The sequence below is a fragment of the Camelus bactrianus genome, chromosome 2 (assembly GCF_048773025.1).
Source record: "Camelus bactrianus isolate YW-2024 breed Bactrian camel chromosome 2, ASM4877302v1, whole genome shotgun sequence".
Lineage (NCBI taxonomy): Eukaryota > Metazoa > Chordata > Mammalia > Artiodactyla > Camelidae > Camelus > Camelus bactrianus.
The window spans coordinates 66,938,510-66,953,343 of record NC_133540.1 but is presented as its reverse complement, the minus strand read 5'-3'; the positions used below and the strand labels follow the sequence as shown (position 1 = coordinate 66,953,343).

The 14,834-nt window shown below is 43.0% G+C and overlaps 1 protein-coding gene and 1 long non-coding RNA gene across 4 annotated transcripts in view; one reads left to right on the top strand and one right to left on the bottom strand.

Annotated features, from left to right (window-relative positions):
• TSPAN5 (tetraspanin 5) overlaps positions 1–14,834 on the bottom strand; it is a 152,700-nt gene that overhangs the window by 70,294 nt on the left and 67,572 nt on the right. The gene's annotated exons all lie outside the window — the stretch shown is intronic.
• On the top strand, positions 2,628–11,737 carry LOC123616475 (uncharacterized). Of its 2 annotated transcripts, none has more exons than XR_006724471.2 (3): positions 2,628–2,763; positions 2,864–2,991; positions 10,635–11,737. It is a non-coding gene; the product is annotated as an uncharacterized LOC123616475 (long non-coding RNA). The 2 variants fall into 2 exon arrangements; XR_012510594.1 differs by lacking the exon at positions 10,635–11,737 and adding an exon at positions 5,491–6,378.

Sequence of the window (14,834 nt, the reverse complement as noted above, 5' to 3'; positions counted from 1 at the left end):
GGAGAAGGCAGGTCAGGGTGAAAAGGGGCAAAGCCAATCCATTCTGTTTAGGCTCCATTTCAAAACTGATCTATAAAATCTTCTCTGTCCTCTACATTGAAGATTGCAAAAGCTGTATTAACCCCTAAAGCTCTCATGGTCTGAGCAGGTTCTGTTACTACAGGGAACAGCAGGAGTTCATGGCAAACAATCCTCAGCCTGCTTGCTCGTGAGATCTCAGTCTGGGTCTTCCTTCGGCTCACAGGTTCCAGGGCTCCATTTTCTTTGTAAACTGGTGATGATGGTGATGACGATGAAGAAAACACCCCTATGCATACACACTCGCCTACACACAGTGAACAATCTTCCTCTGGCCTAGAATGAAATTAACTTTAGGGCATTTCCAAAAGGCTTTTCCCAAACTAGGAATAAACGTTAAGTAACTGGAAGCCTGGAATGGCATACAACGCCGCTGAGTTTCTACAGAGAGATGCACTGAGTCAAATCAGTGGTTCTGAAATGGGATGATTCTGCTCCTTCCCCAAGGGACATTTAACTACATCGAGACATTTCTGGTTGTCCCAACAGGAGTCTGGGGGTGGGGGGAATTCTACTGGCACCTGGTAGGTTGAGACCAGGGATGCTGCTCAACATCCTACAATGCACAGGACAGCCCCCATCCCAAAGAATCCGCTGAGCCCAAATGTCGGTGGTGTCAAGGTGGAGAAAACTGTTAAACTATAAGCTTCTTGAAGCCTGGGACCAATACGTACTTCTGATGCCCCAAAACGTTTGATAAGACAAAATTAAATGGAAGACAGTTCCCACACCATACTGAAGGACTGGGCAACAATTTCACTTACGTTTTTCTCCTGCCGTCGCTGCCTTCCTTTTAGGCTTCCACTTCCGATTACCAAAAAAGCCAGTAAGAAGGGTTGGAAACTTAAATGATGTATACAGCTTAAGTGCTTTTTGATGAAGCAAACGCTATAATTTCTGTCAAATTCTCATAGAATATACCAAGTTTCTGCCCCAAACAAAATCTTTAAAAAGAATAAACAAACCTTTCTATGTAAAATTCCATTATTATTTTCCAAGTCACAGAAATGTGAAAAAATAATGGTCTACTATGAAATACAAACACTTCTTGATCACTGTTCTACATATTGAGTAATGCAATTCTGAAAGTTAAATTTAGATTAATGAAAAAACCACACAGAATGAAATACAAGTGGAAGCTAAATATAGGTGATCTAAGTTAATGTCACTCCTGAGTCCTCTTATCCCATTACTAACTACTGCTTCCCATGCCTAACTTCAATAGCCAGTCATTTGTTTTCCTAAATTTAAATGAAAGTAAATACTGTTCACACGTTTTATAAGGAGGCATCTGATTTAACTTTCACCAATGTGCTTAGTAGATCCTGCCACTAAAATTGACTATGTTCCTAATTTTTAAGGTTCTATTTTAATTTCCACTGTAACTGAGAAAGAACAAAAGCTTTTTCTTTTTAAAGAATCCTAGATAATCATGCTCCTGCCTTTACTGGAAGAGCAGACAGGATATCGCTACCCCAAACCAGCACCCTCCGGTAATTGAGGCCTTTGTCCCGCCAATGTTAAGACAATAGCTCCCTTAAGCATCAGATGTCCTGGGAGTGTTACAACCACTGAACGGCTTTTCATGGAACATAAATCACTTTCCCACTACCTGCCACTTACAGACCTGCTTCTCATGAACCTTGGACCCTGCACAATACGGCTTGTCGTGTCCTTTGTGACAGCCAGGAACAAGGGAACTGTTTTCATGAGTAGATAAAGGGCATTTTCCCTTTTGATGTTTAAGGGTTTTTTTTCTCCTTGTGCCCTGAATTTTTTTTATTAAAAATCACAGGAACATCCCATTCCGCCATACCAATTAAAGTTTTAAATAACTTAATACTTGTATGTTTCATATAACTGTTGAGCATTTTAATAGGATTTCAGAAACTTATCTGATCGTTTCCTAATATATCTCCATGTGGATCAGATCTCCTGCTCTTATGATTTTGCATGAGAACTTTTGAGCAACTTTTCATCCCATTTCAGGGGTGTTAAAGAATTGAGAAGGATACGGATACATAGTAGACCCCACATTTACAGTTGAGAAAATTTTCCCCACATGGATTTCCTCAGTTCCCTTAATCCTCTTGAAGCAGAATTGTTGAAAAGAGTAATGACTCAAGATGTGGTTGCTGACGTGACATCAGTCACATACATCTAATTCCATGGCTCTGCATTAAACTCAGCCTGCTGTAAGGTAGGAAAGTTACGTACTCAAGGAAATGAAGTTTCCCGCTTTTCTGCAGCCCTTATCACAAGCGGCTGAGGCCCCCAGGGGTTGTTTGCAAGTCACAGAAGTAACATCTCTCCTGAGTAAATCACAGCTGCCAACAGTCAGCCTGGGTGCCTGTGGTCTCTCCTTTTCCCCTGGCCCAGAGCACTAGCCTCACCTGCATGCCCGACTCACATGTAAGCAGAGGCCGCAGCAGCGAAGCGGTCCAATCACAAAAAAACAACACTTCTCTCTGAGCCAGGTTATGCCAAAGGCTCTCCAGGCATGAAATCATGAAGCAATTTAATATGAGCTCAGATAAAAAGCCAAGTGAGCAATTTAGAAGCTGAAAGGAAATACAAGGGAAAGTTCTTTGGCTTTAGTGAGGACAGAAGGAAAAATGCAGACAGCATCTTGGACACATTTGGATGGGAAATAAGAAGGAAGGTGGGGCACCAGCTGTCTGCCAGGTCCGTTTGGGGGAAATGGTGGAAACCGGTTTTCCTTACTCTGGCTCCTGAGATTACAAGTGCTTATGAACCTTAACTTGTCATTCTAAACTCTCTCTAGGGTCAGAAGCAAGTGACATTTAACGTAACTGAAGAAGGAAAAGTTATGTGTGCTGATTGGGCTGAAAAACAAAGTGAAGCCCCGGTGTTTTTCTGAAGGTGGCTGGAAATCAGTCTTTGACTTGGCAGGTAAAACCCTTGTCGCGGGCGGTGAGGGGAGTATTAGCCTCAATAAGTCTCCCAGGGAAAAAAACATCTATTAATGAAAAGACCTTAGCATCAGAAAAAGATGGCAGCAGAGATGTGTGCTGACAACCTTGAGAATAATGCCAATGGCTGGAGCCAAAACATGTGATTCCAATGTCAGGCCGGAGCCCAGCTGGAGCAGCCATGGGAAAGAAAGATTCCATACAGAGGAGAAGCTGGGGGCCAGCGCTGAGTGAAGTGGGTGACAAATTGGTGCTAAGGCACCACAAGCGGCAGGCTTGTTTTCTCCGGCCCAAGGATGTAAGCTGTAAGAGCCTTTTACCCTGGAAGCCTGGATGCTGGGGAGGCCGGCAGGCAGCATATACACAGCTGAGCTTCATGGAGGCTGCGGGAGGCCGTCCTAGCCAGCACAGCAGGGAAAACACGATGCCAACAGAGATGCTGGCCTCTGAAGCGGGTGGGTGCGTGGCCCGGGGCAGGGGCAGATCCAACGCAGCGGATCCCCCCTCAACCCCAGGGGGGAGGGGGGGCGACAGACGTGCCTTGGCCGGGAGAGAGGAATCAAACACTGAAGTCGATTGTCGCAGAAACAGCTGTGCTGCAGCTATGCGGCCAAGTACGGGGACGCCAGCACGACGTCCTCAAGAGGGTGCAGGCTCCTGAGCAGAGCAGAAACAAAGCCGCCCCCAGGGCCTTGCTGGCCGATTCGTGCAAAAGGGCACTCGATAAATGACTGTATAATTGGCTCAAGTCTCCTCTACCCCCCAGACGAAAACCCATCAACCAGAACCTGCCAAGGTTCTCAAAACCTGTTAGGCCTGTGAGGATGCAGTTGGAGGAAATAATCTCTCTGCCCTCAAAGGGCTATCGCCATCTGGGCCAGGTGGTTTTTTTCCCCAAACTGTGGCTAGCCTTCCATAGTGGGTAGTCGAAGTCAATTAAATGGATCAAAATCAGCACTGGTTTTCACACACACACATACAAGAATAAGAGAAAACTCTTGTGAAACTTTTGATTCAAGTCTGTGTATTCACCACCACCAAGTCACGAAGTTAAAATATACTTCTTATTGTGGATCAGAGTAAAAGTACGTTTGAAAGCAGCTGATTTACTGAGGAAGCCAGGAACATTTAGCCATTTACAAAGGACTTTCACATATACTGTTTTAAGGAATCATCCAGAAACCCCATGAGGGAACTGTCCATTTTTTCAGTGACTCAGAGAGGTTAACCAGCTTGTTCAAAGCAGCACAGCAGAGCCTGGATGTAATCCCAGATGGGTCTGACTCCAGTACATCCTCATGCACCATAGGAGTTCAGGGATAATGATGAGCAAAGAGGGCCGGAGAGGAAAGAGGAGTGAGAGAAGGTACAACCTGAAGGAGACCTGGACAGGTGAGTGGGTCTTCGCCAGGCTGGAGGGGCAGAGATGCAAGAAATAGGAGGGGCTACTTTGGAGGTGAGTGAAGAGTCCAGCCTCATGTGACAGAGGGCACTGGAAGTTCAGAGTGGATTAAAGGAGTTGGACAGATCAGGCAGCCCCTATCAGTCCTGAGACTTTGAGCTTTACTTACCTCATCTGTAAGATGGGGATAATAATAGTACCTACTAAGTGAAACTATGTGTATGAAGTGCTTGTGCTCAACATATGATAACTTAAAAGAAGAAGTCACCCTACCCATGCAGAATCCTACACCGATAAATAAACGATCATACATCACTTTATCTGGCCCTGACAACAATCCTATGAAAGAGACAAAGACAAATTTTGGGGGCTCAAAAAACTCCAGCAGACACGAATGACTTGTGCTGAGGCTTCTGCTCTAGGCCACTTATTCAACAGGGAGGAAAGCAGGTATCAGGACTGGCTAGTGCAGCCGAGGTGGGCGGGAGCTTGAAGGCTAGGCAGAGAAATTCAGACTTCCTCCAACAAGAGTCAGGGAGCTAATGAGGTCTTAGAGGAAAAGAGAGATGAGGTAGGGGTGGTAGGTAACAGTAAGGCTCTGAAATTATGGAAATAATACTGCTTTCAGAGCTAAACTTTAAAAGTCCAGATCTGCAAAGACATCCTAGAGAAACCACTCTAAAGCCCCAAATTGAAAGTACTGAATCTAGGTGCAAGAATGTCCATCAGACCAGGCCTGGTCGGACCTGAAAGTGGAGATCTGAAGAGAGCCACAGTGGCCTTGCCGCTCCGAGTGGAGATTTAAAGACAGCCACAGTGGCCTTGCTGCTCCGAGCAACAGACAGGGGGAGAGCGCCACGGGCAACATCCTTAGTCCTTGGAGGGTTCAGGACCTTGGGGCAAGTCAGTGCCCCTGCGGAGATGAGCCAACTCCCTCTGGGTACTCCCACTGGCAAGCCTCCGGACCGTGAAGTGGACGCCTCCGACTTACCCTGATGCCATCTGAAACTTAACTTCTTTGTTTTTATTCCATGCTGGCCAACTAAGCATCTGATTATGATTTGGCTTTCCATGCAGGTCTGGCCACAGGAAGAAAGTATGTCCCCGCTGTTCCCACACTGGAATTCCAGGCCATGAAATGGAAGTAGAAACAGTTCTCTTCTCATTTTAAATCAGTAAGCTAGCAATTCGCTTTTATATATCCATTTCCTGAACTGAGTCAACAGGATGGAGAGATGAACTCTTGTTATGCTCCTCAAATCCGTTTCTGAGCCCATAGAGTGGAGGGTCACCAAGGGAATGAGGACGCCTATTGGAACAGGCTGCTCTGCAAAGCTCCCTGGGAAAGCCCACACTGACTGTCTCCACGGGGTCTCATGGAGGGATGTCGGAGGCAGCCAGTCTGCCTGCTGCAGGGCCAGCAAGGGAGACTCGTGTCAGCAAAGCTAGCTTGCAAGCCACAGGTGTTAGGTGACGAAAAGTGTAAACTAGAGTAGAGGCAATAGGAACAGAGGGGGTACAAAAAAAGAAAATACAAGAGAAAATCAAGGGGACAAAGAAATGCAAAGATGACTAAGATTTTCAATTTTAAGGACTCAGAGTAGGGCCTCTACCTCTAAAACACAGAGAGAAGGTTTACTGAACTGGATTTGGCTTGGGACAGTCCTTGGAGATGACAGTATAGTAGCTATGCCCAGTCCAATGACCAGTTGGGACCATAAAGGTATTATGTTGCTGGTCACTCTTTTCATTCCACAAAGGTTTATCAAGTATCTACAACATGCCAGATATTACGCCACCAGTCACCAGGGAGCCCTGCCTTCAAAGAGCCTACAGTCTAGTGACGTTGACAGGTTAATTTACTATTTTAGTAAATATAGGTGCTATGATGGGGGTATGCACAGGGTACAATGGGAATGTCTAAAATGAACACCATGGGGGAGAAAAACTAAACTTTTTCAGCCAAAAGAGATGAATGATTTTCTAAAAAGAAGAATCAATGTTGTTTTTTCACCTTCTTGAATTTTTGAATCCACTGAAACGTTGATTGTAAATCAGACATCAAGTCATATCTAATTTTACCTTCTTTCATCCTGTAAGTGGTGAAAAAGAAATAGCAAGAAGATTGAAAAATATGACTTTAGCTGAGAGACTGCAGCAACATTTGTAGAAAACTCCCAATAATGAAATAAAGGTAGAAGCCAGGTCTATGACAACCCACGAAAAGGCAAACATTCAATACTCAGGCCAAAACCAAACCTGTGAGGCACTGCCTATGTAATGACCACACTCTCATCTAGTATAAAATTCCAAAACTGAAATTCATATTAACAATTTAATTTTCCACTCACTGAGAATTTAAGAGATCACAAAATCACAGAGTTGATAAGAAAAGCAAAATTAGAAAGCAAGACAATTCCAAGATATTGTTATCTTGCAACCCAACGGAATTTTCCAAAAAAGTAATGATGTCCAGTATAAAGCAAAGAAAATATTCTAGGGTCACCAAAAATTGGAAAATTTGGAAAGTCATAGGATCTTCCTCAGTCACCATGTCAGTGTTGACAGAGGTACACAGGAAAATACATAACTAAGAGCACTGAAAGACAGACATTATAAAATGCAGAGACATATCAAAAAGCAGAAAGAAAGATGGTCTTAGTTAGAGCTCATACCTCCTGCTCACATTTTTTACCCCACCCCTCACCCCAACAATCCACCCAGTCTTAGTATAATATACTAGCTGTGTTTGCAGAAGAGTGAGACTGGAAGATTAGGAAACAAGTATTTCCATTACACATTCTATAGAATACACCTTCAAAACAGCTTTGTCCCTGGTGGTCTACTCTATTGAGATGCGTTTTTTGGTTGTCCCAATGGCCAACACTGAGGAATATCCTAGGAAGCTGCCCTAAAAATTCCTCATGGTGTTTACTGTAGGGATTTTGCTAAAGCTGTTTTACACTATCACACAGTATCCATTCTACCAGGCCCCATGACTTCTCTAAGCAGTATTGTGTATTTTGTAACATGAGGCTGACGTGTTTCCCTTTTTGCACTGGTTAACAGGAAGCTCAGGGAAACATTTGCAGCACACTTTCAGCAAGTTGAATTGCTCACCAGTGTAAAAAGATTACTTTTATCCCTGATTTTCCCTTCACACATTCTCCTAATTTACTTAAAAACAATAAACAAAAAAGTGTAATAGTTAACAGCAAATATTTATTGAGTGCTTATTATTAGACATTCTAATATCATACCCTGTCCACACATCCCTTATGACTCCTTAAACCATGTAAGGTATTTATAACATATATCACATATTGTATATTTATATTTTATATATTTAAATGTATTAAATTTTATTTTTGGAAAAGTTAGGGTATGACGGGATGGGCAAATGGATGAGCAAACTGATACAGAGGTGAAGAACTAGATCAGTATCTCATATTTCTGTGGTGGCTTTTCAACCAAATCATGGGGAAAGGGCACTAACAATAGAAAATGGCTAGAGATACCCCAGGTAGGACGTGGTACATCCTGGGTGCAGACCAGAGACTCACATTTAAAAAAAATTTTAATTGAAGTATAGTTGATTTACAATGTTGTTAGTTTCAGGTGTATAGTAAAGTGATTCTTCAGTTATACACTTCTATAAATATATTTTTCAGATTCTTTCCCATTACAGGTTATCACAAGATATTGAATATAGTTCCCTGTGCTATAGGTCCTTGTTGTTTATGTGTTTTATACAGTAATGTGTATACGTTAACCCCATACTCCTAATTTCTCCCTCCCCCGACCTTTCCCTTTGGTAACCATGGTTTGTTTTCTATGTGAGTCTATTTCTGGTTTATAAATAAGTTCATTTGTATCTTTTTTCCCCCCAGAGACTCCCACATTAATAGCAGTTTTAACTATAATCTGTGATAAAAAATAAAGCAAAACAAAAGCAACCACTCTTCTATAGTAGAAAGGCTAAGTAAGGTCCCCTGTAGCATCTTATTTGTACCCCTAATTTGCCTTATTTATAGAGCATAGACAAATCCTGACTGCAAATTTCAGCCCTCTGCAGGGTGAGAAGAAAAAAGCATGACTGTGAAAAGCCACAACACAGCATCTGCACCAGGGAAGCTCACGCAGAGGGAGGGGGGTTTGAGGCAGCCCTGACATGAAGCCGACCTGCCCCTCGAGTCCTCACCTTTGCCCATGGCCATGCTTCTTCATCCTGCCTGCCTATCCTTTCTTCCTCTCTACTCTTTCCACCCCACCTCCCTTAAGTCCACAGCCTACCTCCCACAGAACTGAGCGACACTGGCTCGTGCGCAATGAGTGCCCGGGCAATGCCTAGCAGCAGGTACCCTGATGAGGACCATAGCCAGATTCCTCTACAGGACAGACCCCATGTCATCCAGGTTCCTGCTGCTCACTCAGTGCCCACCTGTCCCTTTTGCTCATTCTGACAAGTTTCAGCAGGCTGGATCACCTGACTTCTGAACCAGAGGCTTATTACAGAGTAGCAAATTAGAAGGAAGAAATGGGGCTGGCTGTGAGCTATACGGACAGTCAAGGAGACATCACATCCTGAAGGGTGGAGCAAAGAATGAAGCGGATCCAGAAGCCTGCAGCCACTCACAGAAGGAAGGACACACAGGGGATGCAGAGGTGCCTGAGAGGGGTCCCAGGGCTGCCGGGGGACACGGAGTTACTACAGGAAGCTGACGCTCCAGGGAGCACCGAGCATCATCACAGATAAGAAGGCTTCCCACGTAGCGGACCGGCTATTTTTCAAATGTATATTAGTAGAGTTAATAAAGCTCTTAACTAAAAGCACTGCTACTCTTACAGCATTTCTATTGTACAGTTTTTCAATCAGATAAGTAAAAAATATATGTACCTTCTATAATGATGGATACATGTCATTATATGTAGTCCAAACCCACAGAATGTACAGCACCAAGAGTGAACCCCAAGGTTAACCATGGACTTTGGGTGATATGTCATCCTTGGTGAAAAATGTACTGCTCTGGTGAGTCACGCTGACAATGGAGGTGGTTATCAAAAGGTGTGTGAGGAGCAACGGACATGTGGGAAATCTCTGCCCCATCTTCTCAATTTTATCAACTGAAAACTGCCCATAAAAAAATCAAGTATTTTAAAACAACATTAAACAAAAAATAAAAACAAAGTAATCTGTCATGATGTGTGAGGTTTGAGAAATTTGACACTGAAGAAAAGAGTCCTTAGGTGTGAAAAGATGGGCATATTCAAAGATGAGCCTTGGAGTCAGGCTAATCTGGATTCAAATCATGGCTGCTTCTCTCAGTTGAGCATCTGTAAAATGGGCATGAAACCATCTACCTCAAAGGGTTTTGTGAAAGAAAGAGCCCAGGGCAGTGACTATGTTCCTTGGGGAATTCGTTTACTCATGCGGTCAATAAACAAGTGCCAGTAAGTCTCACTGGGCATTGTGAACAACATGGAAAACCTCTAAAATGTCCACTGTCAAAGATGAGACAGTCCAATGGGGGAGAAAGACCAGAAAAGGCATTAGAAATACAGTGAGCTGAATGCCAAGAACCCTAAGCACAGGAGTGGTGCATGAGCGGTACATCTGACCAGGGCACAGGCAAGAGAGAACAGGGCCCCCAGTGCAGCACAGTGAAGATTAAAGGAGTTCTCATCCGTCAGTTAATTGTATCAGCAAATATTTAAAAGCTCTTGTGCCTGCACTATTCCAGGCGCAGAGGTCACAGCAGAGAGCCGTCTAAGACCCCTGCCCTTGTGAGGCTTTCCTGTGGGAAAAGAAATGTGGAATAAACAAATGTTTAAGTTAAAAAAATAATAATAATCTGTCAGATGGTTGCAAAGTGTAGTGTAGTGAAGTCAGGGAGAGGGAGAGCCCAGAAGAGGGCGCAACCTTGGCACGGGGATGGGCCCAAGGGAACTGGGGAGCCGAGCAGGGCCGGCTCCGGGGGCGGGAGAAGCAAGCAGGAAGGCTCCTAGGTGGAAGCCCTGCCCGCGGGCTCATCTCAGACCTTATTTCGCTCCTTCAAAGAGGGTTTCATTCAAAGTGACGAAAAGTCAAATGTTGATGTTTAACAGGGCCAAACCCTCTGCTCTGCAGAAAGCGAGCGGTCCGAAATAGTGCAGTGGTAGCATAAGCAAGAGTTTTATTGTAACTGCCTCTTTTGACTGCTTTTCTTCCTTTTTCTCTTTAGCCACTAAAATGAACATGGAGATGAAAAGAAGTTGTTCATATACTTCCCTCACGGAGCGCCTCTTCCCCATTCACCTGGAACGTGTTTACCTGGTGTGACAATAAACAGTCCAGACTGTCTAACTCCTGAGAAAGAGCCATGCCACAATCACAGTGATTTGTTTAAAGAATCTTGCCCACTGCATAATTAGCCCATAGGTCACCATCTGTCTCTAAGTCCTCATAAAACTAACCATATGTTGTTTTCATCAACGGCTGAACTACAGTAACATACACTCCTCCCCCCCAAAAATGCTACAAACCCATTTTTCCTCTGGTGCAGGGGCTGTTGGAGGGAGGGCAGACACCTACTTCTCCTTAACCACATTTTTTTAATTAAAAATTGTTATTTTGTTCTGTTTACGCTTGTCTCTGGCTACCAACCCAAACAATCCTAACAATTTCTAGACATTTCTGTAAAGGCTCTTCCAAGAGACCCTGGGTGAGCACGCTCAGAGCCCCAGAATTTTAGTTCTCTCGGATGGTCTAACCTGACGACGTGAAGGCAAGCACACTCAAGCACACTGTCTTACACGCGGTTCTGCCTATCTCGTCTATGGCATTTCAGTACTCGAGGTCATCAAACAGCAACTTTACAATCAGAGTAACTCCACTCTCAAGTAGGTAACAACTGCAAATGATTTTAAATCACCATTTGGAACTATACAAAAACTGTCATCCAATGCTATTTTTTTTTTGATTTATGAGAGAATTCTCAAATTGTTGAGCACTGTTCTCTTCACATCACCCACCAATGACTAAACAATCTTAATAAGAAGCAGCCGTACAAAATGTTCTGGATTTAGTTTGGTTTCATTTATTTTTTTAAGCAAAATATGAATAAAATTTATCCCCCAAATGTGCCTATGATTTAAAATTACATGACAGAGAACACTAACGCATTTCGGTAACTGAAAAACATCAGAATCTCATGGTAGAAATGGGTCATTAACACCACGGGTGAGACCCAGAGAAACCAGTTCTTCATCAACCAACTTCCCTTAAGGCATTAGAAAATTCATCTGACCCATGGTCCCCAGAGTCAAGCAGAAATTACATTCACAAAGCTGGCCACAATTTCATCATTTAAAAGAAGGCTAGAAGTCAGGCTAATGGTTCCATTTGGCCTGGGGAAGTATTTGCTGAACAGAACTGAATAGTGCAAAGAAAGGAAATTTTAACTTTGTAGATCTCTTGACTCATTAATCCTTAAATTGACCCCTGTCACCAAAACAATCAACCTCTCAAACCTTTACAGGTTTTAGCACATCGTGTTTCACTGCCTTCCTGAAGTTGAGTTGCAGTTCTTTTATTTTGTCTAAACTTACCAACTGCTAATGACACGTAGGGTTCCTCCTGAGAGATGAGAGATTTTGTTAAAGGCTCTTCTCCTGTCTGCGTCAAGGTTATTTACCTTCCTCGCATGCGTGTAGCCTAAGACTAATTCTTAGGAGATTGTTAACAGTTACCCTCCTCAGAGATCTTGAACATTCTCCCAGAGACCTCTAGGACTAGGTCTTTTAATGAATCCGATTCCCAGTCCATCGGGGCCCCGTTAATGGTTAGCAGAGCTGCAGTGGTTCACCAAGTGCCTACCAACATTTCTCCCCTGCTGCCCACCACGATGTCCCAGCGAGTCGCAAGTAAAAGGTCAGAGAGACAGAGGGGGCTTCCAGTCCTGGCCTGGCCTCACACCTTGCTTTCAGCCCTGGTTTCATCTTTTTCTAAAACAAGAACACCACCTCCCAGCCAGGGTAGCTATAAATACAATGTGAAAGCAGGAAGGGTGCTTAGCAAGGGGCCTGAGCCCCACAACAGACACACAATAAATGATAATATTACTGAAGACGTTAGAGATTGTTCAGCCCAAAGAAGGCTCCTCTTTGTAATCGAGTGAAAATGGTCTTTGCCCACTTTCCAATACATTAAAATCCATCTAAATTTTAAAAGGGGGGAGGCTACCATTAAGATTAAAAGCACAGAACATGATGCAGGAGCTGAGAGCACAGGAGACACTGGAACACAGAGTGCCGAATGGAGATGGACAAGTCGGGGCTCGCTAAAGCCACAGAAGCTCTCAGCCCACAACTCCCCTCTGCAGGGAATATCTAGTGGTACAGAGGAAAATTCACTAGGTACCGGCAGATGAAAAAGTAAAGCACAAACTAAACGTGAAAAAGGTGTGGATACACAGACACAAATTTTTGGAAAACACAAAAAATATGGAAATTGTTAAAAATATATAAAAATCAGCAGGGACAAGCATTATGCACACACACTGTTTCATATTCATATACAGGTTTTCTAAGTTTGGGGGAATGACTGGAACACACAGTGTACCTGTAATGGGATGGGGCAGGGGGAAGGGGATGAGTTTGTTTTTAAAGAAGAAAGAGCCCATACTCCCCCTTTCCCAATGAGACACAGAAATGCTCATCTTTCAGACTGAAACTCTCCAACACACAAATGTCTGTGAGCCCCTAGGGAACACTGTTCCCCAGCTCCTTCTGTTTAATTTCTTCTCTTCCTACTTAAGACAAGGATCTGTGATTACTTACTGAGCGATTTTGCCAGTCAGAGCCATTGAGGTTTATCTGAGTTTCTTCAGATAGAAAGGGAGGGTCAGGGATAATATTCCAACTCTTCCACATGTCCTAACTAATGAAAAAAATTTCCTGAGAGTTAAAAAAAATTTTTTTTTCCTAAATGATCAGCACCTTAACACAATATTCTGTGAACTTTTTCTCTTTCATTCGAAACAACACCCTGAACATTTTATCCAGATGAATGGGAACAATGCATCCGCATTCATCTGCCTTGAAAGAAAAAAAAGGAGAAAGGTTATTTTATTTCTGAAGGCCTAGTATATTTCTTCATAACAGAGATTCACATTATTTACAAAAGAACCTTTTTTAAAAAACCAAACAGTATTAATTTTTTTCTTTTCATCTAAGTTCATGTGCACATATCTTCTTTCCCAATGATATTAAAACTTCAAAATGTTCAATTAACTCAAAATCAACCTGTAATGCTACAAAAGTTATGTAAAGTTGTATTGCCAAGTTAATATCCACAAAATTTGTCTTTTTTTAGAAAAGGAAAATAACAGTTGTACATCAATCAAATTAGATTTTCTGAAGGCACTGATTATCTTTGATTTTCATGACACTTTGATCCAAAAAGTGTCATGACTGATGATTTTTTTCTAGCATAAACTTAGCTATTCCTTTTTAATAAGTCTTCTATCCAGGTATTCAATCATTTTATATTCTGTTTGTACCAAAACCTAACACTCAATTTAAAAAAAATTCATCTGTCTTTTTCATGTTTCTGGTAACACAGAAGAGAAAATCAGTGTCAACCCCGCTTATCAACCACAATGCTCACTCACTATAGTTAAGTGTTTCCAAGTACCTGGATCGCCTCATCCAAAAGGTACCCATGTACTGAATGTAAAATGTTTACTGCCCTTAAATTTTCCAAGAGACTTGCCAACCAGAATCCTTAATCTTCTCCCCCCTGAAACCGCAAGTCCCCTCATCATGTGGTTTCTCCCAGCTCCAAGGTCTCTGCGGTATAAACTACACATCTATCCCTAGCAGCATTGCTCCAAAACTGACCTCCAACGCCCTGCGTGATCGCCACCTACCTTTACGCAAGTGATGTGATTTGCCAAAAATCTCAACCTGTGTTATGGCCTCTGGGTCTGTTTATTTGGGATCTGTGATATACCCACTCAAAATGCCCTTTATCACATCTGACAAGAGTATGAGGATGACAGACAGTGGAAATGAGAAAGCACTCAGGAGAACGGGAACACCCACGAGAGAGGAGCTGTGTCACCTGGCCTTTAGGAACCTGTTTCAACTCAAATCCAGTCCTACTAACTATTCACTGCTGTGTCAACCTGGAGTGACTGCCACTTCAGGAATCTGTTCCCACAGCTGGAAATGGAGCTACTACTCATGGTGCTAATTCTTAGTGTTTATGATGATTTAGAAAAAGATCATCAAAGGAGGTAACTAGGTGAAGCCCTCAGTACAACGCCTGGCCCATGGTCAACAATAAACACTAGCTTTTTCAGAGGCCCGTTTACCACCTCGGGAACTAAGAATGCCCTGAGATTCAAGATCACACACTGTAGCTTTTGTGGATGTATTGC